The sequence below is a fragment of the Dermacentor albipictus genome, chromosome 6, assembly GCF_038994185.2.
Source record: "Dermacentor albipictus isolate Rhodes 1998 colony chromosome 6, USDA_Dalb.pri_finalv2, whole genome shotgun sequence".
Taxonomy (NCBI): Eukaryota; Metazoa; Arthropoda; class Arachnida; order Ixodida; family Ixodidae; genus Dermacentor; species Dermacentor albipictus.
Window position 1 is genome coordinate 40,648,453 of NC_091826.1, and position 10,241 is coordinate 40,658,693.

The following is a 10,241-nucleotide window of genomic DNA, read 5'->3' on the forward strand; positions in this document are numbered from 1 at the left end:
TCTGGAAAAGCTTTCTTTCTGAAAGGCCACAATGGGTCGCTTTTGTAGCTTCGCGCTAAAGAACAGGTAGACGTCGATTTTTCACTTTCAAAAATTCTACTCCACCTTGCGGACTTCCGCAGGAATGATTTGCAATATTCAGTGTTCCAGTGCTTAGAGTTGTTAATTTATTCGCCCTCGCTCTGCGATTTGCTAGCCTCTTGATTAGCTCAGATGCTAGAGCGACCGCCAGGAATAAGCATTGGTCCCAGATTCGAATTCCGAACTGCGACAAATTTTTCTTCAACTGCGTAGTTTTCTTTCTCAGAAACCTGTATGGGTCACCTTCGTAGTTTCGTGCAAGAAAACCGCTGGATGCTATTTTCTTTCCTTTTCAGTCTTTGCTACTACACAGTTAAATAAACCAGGCATTATTTTGCAGAAATGAATGACATCATGAGGAGCTGCCGGGGCGAGAACAAGGAGATGTCGCCATGAATATCTCATTTTCACAAGCTTGCTGTCTTCCCCAGCCTCCACTCACAGAAGGAGTCAGCTTTTCCATATTCTAGAAACGTAATTTGCACATTAATCTTTATATTTTTAGCCCGTGTCCCTCGAAAGGGCTGTGTAGCTGTTACAAAGCATTGCAACCCTGCAATCTGAAATATTTTTCAGCTTCGTTGCCGTAGCTAACGTAGCCAACAAAGCCATTGGTTTCCGGATCAGTCCCAGGCAGTTATTGAAACACCAAAGTTTCGCAATTTTTCAAAAATATAGTCTAGGTCACGTAAATTTAAACTCCCATGGGCCTATAGTACTAGTGGTCTCAATTAAGCGAAAAAAGTTTTGGCGGGGTACAAGGGCTTAATTTTAGAGATAGCCTTAGGAATTTCCAAAATCTACAAGCCGTTAAAACGCTCTTTTCCGCATTTAGTGAATGAAGAATATTTTATCAAGGAATTGTTGCTAAGCTACGCAAAACAAATATTGATTCCCTTTTACAGAAACATTTTCCCTCATCACAATGGCATTTCGTTGAAAACCAAAAATATTCGGGACCCCTCTAAATCTGCGCATATCTAAACACACCCGGTTTCTCTGTTGTATTCGCGCAGCCTCTCCGTGAACCACTCGCTGGCCTTGACTTGCTCATCAAGACACGAGCTAAAATTTCATTCAGAAGCGAGCATCACAGGACGGTAATCAAGACGCTAATAAGGAATACACATTTGGGCATTTTTTTTTTTCTGCGTCTCTGTCTGTGTCTTTCGAAACGCTGTGTTAAAGGAATGCATTCTTTGTCTCTTCGGGTTTACCGAAGCTGGCCGCTGCTGCGTGGCTCTTTCCGAATGCGTTGGTCATACTGAAAGTATTGTTGTCGTCACACCAGAATTTCAGTACTATTGTCATCACTGGTGGCAGCTTTCTAATAGACAGTTTTAGAATAGCGTCTGTCACCTTACGTACATTATACGTTACCACCTCGGTGGGACGTTACGGTGCGCGTCCTTCCAAGTCCTTAAGTTTACCATATGGTAACTCAAACGTAAGGAAGACGTTATAAATAGGGTGCCGTCTGGTGCCTCCTGCCACACGTATCCAAGTCAAGACGATACATCAGCAACCATCCTGCTGTTGCTTTGTGGACGCTTCTCGTCAGGCCTACGGTCGCCAGAATCGCAGAACGATCTCAGAAAATGGACGTGCTATGCGTTCATACCTAGCATTTCAGGTGAGTTTAGAGAAAGCGAAAGCTCATTACGATAGCTACTGGCGGTCAACACGAGTGAGAGCGTAGCCATAACGGGAATTCTCGCTGAAGCGAGAGCCATGGGTGCCGCCATGTTCGACAACGCTCTTTCTTAGCGTCTGTAAACATTACGAACTTTAAACTCCCCAAATAACGCACGTTGACTTAGCGCACGTAAACCGGAGAAAACCAATAACGTTCCGAGCATGCGCATTGAGGACGACGCTACTTCTTTACGTACGTAATGAGTTTACGTTCGGTTGCAAACGCTATTATAAAGCTGTCTAATGTCTTGCCCATAGTGTCCACAAAAACCCCGATATAACACGAATCGAGGCGGCACGCGATGACAGGTGATGCACGTATTGCGGACGTGTGCTCCAAAGACAACGAACACATCATCGTCATAGTTCCATCGTTCTTATCTCATCGGCTTCGAGCCCCCGTTTGACCATTCCTTAGTTTTCAGGTGATCGTCGTCTTACCCCTGCATTCACTGTTCCTGCTAGAGCGGTGTCATATCGTCATCATCTCGCCTCCATCTTCGAGCCGTCATCGTCATGCAATCATCCATCCGTCCGTCGTTCTGAGTTCAACGTCGCCCTGCATTTATTCTCATTGCGTAGTCACAGAATCGCCTTCATACGGTCGTGGTAACGCCCCACGGAGGCGATGGTCGTGCTCGTTCTATCGTCGCTGTTTTGTAGTAGGCATTCCAGTGTAATCACGTGCTATCGTCGTCATTACTTCGCTGTCATGCGCCGCATGTTCGTGATCGAGAGCAACAATTTTGTGTAGAGCGAGACATTTCTCAGTGAGAATGTGTCCAACTGGGAGGTGCGGTCCGTAGATGTACTTCATAGTCGCTAAGTAGGCGCAGCGTTCATTACTATCACTTCTGAAAGCTTCGCAAAAATCAATAGTCATAGCGCGTTGGATCCACAGAATATTTATTAGATTACCATTCTTTGCCTACTTCGTGCGCCTTGAGCTTTATCTATCTATCTATCTATCTATCTATCTATCTATCTATCTATCTATCTATCTATCTATCTATCTATCTATCTATCTATCTATCTATCTATCTATCTATCTATCTATCTATCTATCTATCTATCTATCTATCTATCTATCTATCTATCTATCTATCTATCTATCTATCTATCTATCTATCTATCTATCTATCTTTTTTCGATTATCCAGTGGCCCAAGTCGTCTCCTGGCTTGGGCCAGTAGGTACGTGTTGTTGGACGCATTGCCGTCATGGCCGTTGCACCGCCGTCATTCTCGCTTTGTCATCCGACACTCGCCATGCCCTCGTCTTCACGCCGTTGTCGTCGTTCAGTAGTCAGGCATTCGTTGTCAGGCCGTGTTCGCGATGCCGTCATCGTCGTTCTAATCGAACATTGTTATCCCCACTCTCAACAGCCGTCGCCGTCACAAAGTCGTCATACCGTTGCTTTCGTATCGTAGTCGCCAGGCTGTCGTTTTACCGCGTTCGTAACTTCAGGATTGTCATACCAGCGTCGCTGTGCCGTCATCGACATATGGCTTTCGTCGTTCCATCGACGTCATTTCTTTTCATTAATACTAGCGTAATCACGCTGCCGTCATTCTATTGTTAATATACCGCTTGCCATCGACGCCACACCGTGTGCGGCTGCCATTGTTGCCACACACATTCCTCGGGATGCCGTCGGGCTTGTTTTATCGCCTTCACTTCAGCTTCATCGTACGGCTATCATTTGCCATCGTAGTCTCGCGCCATCGTCGTCGTGCACTCGTCGTGATCTCATTCTCCTCTAACCATTTTCATGACATTGTTGTCATTGCGTCCGTCATCAAGCGTTCGTTGGCATACCCTCGCCGTCCAGCCGTCATCATCACGCTGTTCTTGTGGTTCCGTCTTCGTCATTCCTTATCCGCCATTCTAGCGTAATCACGCTATCGTCATTCAATCGTGAATGCGCCGTCGTTGTCAAGCCATTGAAATCATTGCGTAGCCGCCATAAAGCCTCCGTCAGGCATTCGTTGTCATATCGTTTTCGTTGTTCCGTCACGGGGCCACCGTTCTCGTCATTCCAGCATCATCATCCTCCTGTCGTCATACACTTGCAGCAATTCGGTGTCCTCATGCCCTACTTGCCATGCTGTCGTCGTTATACCACTGTAATCACTTCGAAATCGCCGTTTCATTGTCCTCACGCCACTTTCGTCGTGCTTGCATAATCGAAGTCATTCCGTCTTCATTCCATCGTTGTCACTGTAGCCTGCACTTCGCTATATTCTTCATGTGTTCGCGCTTTGAGCGCTTGTGCTTATACGGGATGGAAAATTCCGTTCTCTACGCTTGAGTTACCGCCAGTTGCTCGATCTCGAAGTTTGTAGACAACGTGCTCTTACGAATGTGTGCTTCATTTTTTGCGCACCGTTTTCGAAGAGGCAGGTGAGGCCAACGCCGGGATATCTGACCAAAGTGCAGGAACACGAATAACGAGAATAGATAGAACAGCATTGGTGATAGGTACGCGAGGAAGGTCAAGTAGATGTGAAATCTACGTCATCGTAGCTGCATTTCAGCTGACTTGCGACAACTAAAGCCGGATAAGAACCCCAGAAAGCAGCCGCCCCGTTTAACCAGTGCGAAAGAACGTAGTCGAAAGAACCAGTGCGAAAGAACGTAGTCGAGCTGCCACCATGCACGACCAGGGAACGAGTGTGGTGCACGTGTTGAGCGGGCATGCCGTCACCGGCGTGAACTGGAGACCAACTTGGTTTGCCGAAGACGTGCCACATTCGCGCATCTGTGGCCTCTGCCACATGGTACCCGAGAGGACGGTGCTGTTGCCGTGCTCGCACTTTCTGTGCGATGCCTGTAGCGCGGCGACCGATCAAGATGGTCGCTGCGTGTGCCCCTTGGATATGAAGACGTTCGAAGAGGACGAGTGCTCGTGGATTGACTTCCCTGCCAGGAGAGCGATAAATTTGAAGGTGAGAGGATAAGTCCTCGTTCTGCATGATAGAACCAGAATCGTAGTTAGAAAGTACGAAGCCCGAATAGTACTGCTTAGAAAACATTTTATGGTGTCTTGTAGGGCGTGTCGCGCCGGTAGGTATAAAGGCGGTTGGAACTTAACAATGAAACGACGCTCTAAATTTTATTTTGTATGGTCAGTATAAGCACGACGTATGTTTTTGGCGTAAACATGTAGTCAGAGGTCACCTACGGAAGTGATGACTTTTGTTACACTGGAAGCATAGCGCGCAAAGGATGATCCACAAAGACTAGACAGGACAAGCGCTAACTTTCAACACAGCGTTTATTTCGGAACAGGAACATATATACACAACTGATTCTCCTAACGGAATGAAGGACAAAAGCTTGACAAAAAACGCCACATGCCGTCATTCCATGAATTCAAGCTCTGTAGTTATAATGCCATAGGCGGCCTGCTCATGCATAGATCACCCGCCCATGCAATCTCGGCTACTTCCTTGATTTCCCTTGTCAGGACATTGCGGTGCGGTTACAAAATGATCGTCTTATCTAGCAAAGGATGGCAAGGTGGTTGAGCAAAACACGTTTTACAATGGGCCGCCAGATGAGCGTCTGTGGAAATATTGCCCATTTTATTACTGTGCTCTTGGAGACGCATATTAACACATCTGCCCGTTTGGTCAATGTAGTACCTTCCACACGAGAGTGGAATTTTGTACACAACCCCCCTCCTGCAAGGCCCGTAGGCATCTGTGTTTAATTGCGCGTTCAAGCTTCCGAGTTCGAGTAGGGCAGCTCTTTTTGTAGACACTCAACAGCTTTTTTGTGGTCTTCACGGCACCATGGTCATGGGACGCAAATACGAATTTAAAGGGAGCACTATGGGGTGCATTTCCCTCAATATTTCCACCGGCGTATAAGCTATCAAGGCACTTTCATAAAACAATCTTCAGGGACCACCGAAGTCATACTTCTGTAACACGCTTCAGAAAGCATAGCGTTTTACTGCGTGGCATAGAACTGAGCGTCACGTCACTAAGCCAACAAGTAGTGACTGCGATAACAGCAAAAGTATTGCATCATACGAAATTGTTGCTAAAGCCGAAGAAGCATATGGTCGCCAATGCTTCTGCTGAGACGTCTCTAAATGCGCATCGTTTATTATCTCTTCTTTAGCTACGTCATTACATAAACGTACATTTGAAATCGTGGGACGTTTGCAATCTGAGCAGGTATTTTTCTATACCGAGTTATGAGAGGCCTTGATGTGCCTGAATTTGAGCCTATTACAAAGTTTACTTATTGATTGGTTCTGTTTGTTTTCGAATATATGCACCCCGACTGCACCAGTGCTAACACTGAGCCTTCTTTTCTTCGTTTCCGTATAATTTCCAGGCACACTGCTGGAATAGGGCTGATGGCTGCGACTTCGTAGGTACAATCAAAGCTGTATTGCAACACTACGAGACAGAATGTGCCCACCATGCCCTCAAGTGTCCGCGGTGCGAACGAAGGATACTGCACCGAGACCTCGGGGCACATTACGTGGCGGGGTGCTCTCGAAGTGATCCCTCTGCAAGTGGTGCACAGCCTAACCTGCAGAAAAGTTCATTGACCATTCGTGATGCGAGTGCCACGCTGGAGGAAATCAAGTCCTTGAGAGCATTCTGTCACGACCAGCTGTCTGCTCTTCAGATAAAAGTTAACGGGCTCTTGGAACTATCCAAAACCTGGGATGCAGCGCGATATCCGGATATCAACCGTGTGGTCAGGGATTTAGAAAACTGCTTGGCATGCAAGTTGTAAGGAATAGAGGCCCAAATCACCCCTATGTTCACGCGTCAACTGAATGACGGTCTGAATAAACAAAAGGCATTTCTCAGAGAACCAGGGATTGATCACGTGCCTACTGCTCAGACTGAAATTAACAAACTCGCTGAAGAATCAAGGGCTCGCGAAACCGCCTACTTAGAGAAAACCACTGGTGTCCTTAGAGACTCTGAAACTAAATCGAAGGCAGAAGTGAACAAAGTTAGGGCGAATCTTTCTGCGACTCTCACGCAGCAACATCGGTCTCTGCAAAGAGCAGTTGATTCTTTGCCGCGGAAATGCGTATCTCCAGAGAATGAAGAGGCCGCTGTTGTAACCGCTTCAGGGGAATGGAAGGTTCCGTGGCACTTGGGAAAAGAAGCTAATTCTGCTAAAATTGGAAGTCTTCGCTCACGCATTCATGAGCACTCTAGAATTATTTCGCCAAGAAAACCAGCCACAGGCAGATCGACTATTCGTTTGGGATCATTCACGCGATCTCTCGGTTGAGGCGGTGCCCTATCATGTCTCATGGCAAATCATAGGTACATCCACTGTCTACTATATAACTGTGAAAAAAGCTGATAAACTATTCAACTCTAAGGCCGCATTTTTTGCCGGGTGTATTAACTGGCTGAGTAGGGATATCTGCTTCAAGGTATTCAATTCCGCGTGCAGGCTGTTTTCACCAAGTTTATATGTGGAAGTGCGCTACATCTGTATGTCGGGGTCTTCTCACATTTCCTGGGACGATTTCTCGCTGATAGCACTAAACAGCAATCCACACGATAACCTTTTCATCAATAAAGCAACGCCGCACGATTACCACTATAACGGTGTTCCACATTTTTCTCTGATGTTCAGTGTAACACGAGATAAGTTCGACGCGGGTGGGTTCATAGAGACTGATATTTGAAGTTTAAGCTTGACCTATTTATGAAAAGATGTTTCGGGCCCTAAACAGAGTAAAGCTATTAGTAAAGCTTAGTTGCAACCAATTCTAGTGCTTCATTCGCACACACAAAAAAGAAATCCTATTGTTTGGCTGCTATCGTTAGGTTACCGCCTCTGATGGGTTTGTTTCTAACACCGAGATTTTTGTGCGAGCATGCATGAGCATTTTCACTCATATCACGGCGAGAAACTATTGGAATTTCTAGTGATATTAAAAATTTTTCATGCATTTTTTCTTTGCTTGACAGCACAAAGGCAAGAATCACGGCGCGGTTTGACAAATAGACTTGGGCCAAAAATGAAGCTTTGATAACGCGAGCGTTTTAAGGAGCTGTCGAGATATTTTCAAGTTCAGCGTTGTGACTGTAAAGTCATGCTAAACATGTTGGCGAATAAAGGATTGTAGTGAGCCAGTTGCTGAACATCCATAGATGTAGGCCGCATTCTCTGAAGCGAGGCTAGCGACTGACTACGCAAAACTGGACGCTGGACACGCGTGCAGTTGTTAGTGTGTCGCAGTTCGGTGTTCCGCATGTTAATGGATCGTTTGTGCACCTTCACATCATTTTCCAGTAATATTGTTTTCCATTTACACTTTTCAAGTACGTGGTGTCTTTTCATCCGCGTATAAATAGCGAAATAAAAGCCTATGCACGCTTCCATAAAAGCTTTGCAGTGACTTCTTGGCCCAAGAAAGGTCGAAATCAAGATGACGTTAAAATAACATCAGCCCGTGGTTACAGTAAGCGTCTTTTATACTACCATACTGGCAGCCTCGAAACCTGTTTCTATGTCAGCACAATATACCTCAAATCTGGGAAATAAATGGACACTGATAGAGAACATCTGGTTCACGTCCATAAGGCTGCGATTCTGTAATAGCAAAACAAGTGCTCTTAAATTTATAGGAGGAAGATTAATGTCACGAAGGGCGCAGACATAAAAAAAAAACTCATTGTGACGTATCAAACTTCCCACACGAGATTACTGCGACATCTTGAGTGTTGACAGCATCTTCTTTCATTTCAATGATCCAACTATGGCCGCATGAAGTTTTCAGTGCAATCATATAGAAAGTATTCGTGCTCCTTTCTTGTGGGATAGCACTAGGAGGGAGAAATGTAGTCCATAGACGAGGTTGAGCAATAACCTGACGGGGCAGCCGACTTCAGTTTTTTGCATGATTCTCCTGAGAAAAATTTATCACCCCGAAGACGATATTTTCTTCATCTGTAATAAAGATTGAAAAAAAAAACGCGTCTGATCGTGTAAATTACGCGGTTACTCTATTTTTTACCGCACCAAATACCGAAACTTAACAAGCTGGAGAATGACAAAGCCGATGGACAGCTCTGGGATCCGGGGAATAATAAAGTGGAAAACACCGGCCGCTGGGCTGGAGCATTTCGCGCTATCCTGCGTTGCTTTCGTGTGAGGACATACTAGACATTTTCTTGCACAGGGCTCTGTAATAGAACCTGGAGTGGGCATCACACAACATTTCAAGATTGCACATATGACACCGTTTACAGCAGCTAAGTTCACTGGCATTCGAGAAGCAGTCCGTTGCATACGACAACGATGACTTGCGAAATGGACACTAATTTGTGACCAAAGCCGGCACCCTGACAAGTAATATGAAGCATGGGACAACGTATGGCGTTCTGGTTTACGACAACATGGCTCAACTTCCCGAGGCGTCTTAATTCGGGCATACCGTTATGCTTCATTGGATTCATAGACATTGTGAAATAGATGGAAATAAGCAAGCTGAAGCAAAAGCAGAAATGGCACGCATTGACAGGAGGATTATAAATATTAATGTTTCCTGGTACGACATCACCGCCTTACAATACAATTCCTCAAAACGTCTATGGCGTTACAATAGGACGTTCCTGGATGACCCCGATCACCGGCAAGAGCGCCTTGATAGGCTTGACGCTGGTTTGTGATTCCAGCTTCCACTTCGGCTGCTGCAGTATCAGGAAACCCTACTCTGCTGATCATGGCTTGGTGCGGCGCACACTCACAGATACCTTGATAAGTGTGGACAGGGACGGGACACTGAATGTAGAGTCCGTGAAACTCCGGAGACAGTAGCACATACGATTCGCATTATCAGGATTGGGGGCTCAATCCCATCGTCCGTGGTCCTTTGCCAAGATTGGAGTACGGCATGAATTCGAAGGTAGCTGGCCCATGCCGTCGTCCAACTTATTTACGCTGAGATCGTTGATGAAGTGAAGAACTGTTTCTCATCGAGAACGAGGAAAAGGGTTTATTTACAGAAACTAAATCAGTCTAACATGACTGCTTGAGAAAAAGAGTATTAGTCCAACAGGACTGCATGAGAGAAGTGACTCAGTCTAACATGACTGCTCAAGAGAAGTGTCCTCAGCATTCGCACAACCACAGTTTTTATACACTCGATCCGCCGGTCCTACGACGCGGCGACTGTTCGTTTACTCATCACCAACTCGCCGCCGCTCTGCAGATCAGTTTACGTACACAAAGGCAACCGCGCTCTGATGCCCGACGACGGCGTTGGCGGGGTGCCGAAGCGTGAGACGCACCAAAATACGTTGTCCCCACGGCAGCTTGTCCATGCGTGTCAAATCAGCTCCGCGTTGGGGAACTCCGGAATCATTGTTCACACACGCCGAACTAGTTCCGTCACAATGTCGATGGGGCGGGTGGAAGGCGGCGGATTCCAGCGCAAAGGCCGCTTCTTTGAACGCCTCCCAGCTG

General features: G+C 46.2%; 1 long non-coding RNA gene across 1 annotated transcript; it reads left to right on the forward strand.

Moving 5' to 3' along the window:
* Positions 1-2,942: 2,942 nt before the first annotated feature.
* On the forward strand, positions 2,943-7,373 carry LOC135920955 (uncharacterized). Its single transcript, XR_010570371.2, has 2 exons — positions 2,943-4,723; positions 6,126-7,373. It is a non-coding gene; the product is annotated as an uncharacterized lncRNA (long non-coding RNA).
* Positions 7,374-10,241: the final 2,868 nt, after the last annotated feature.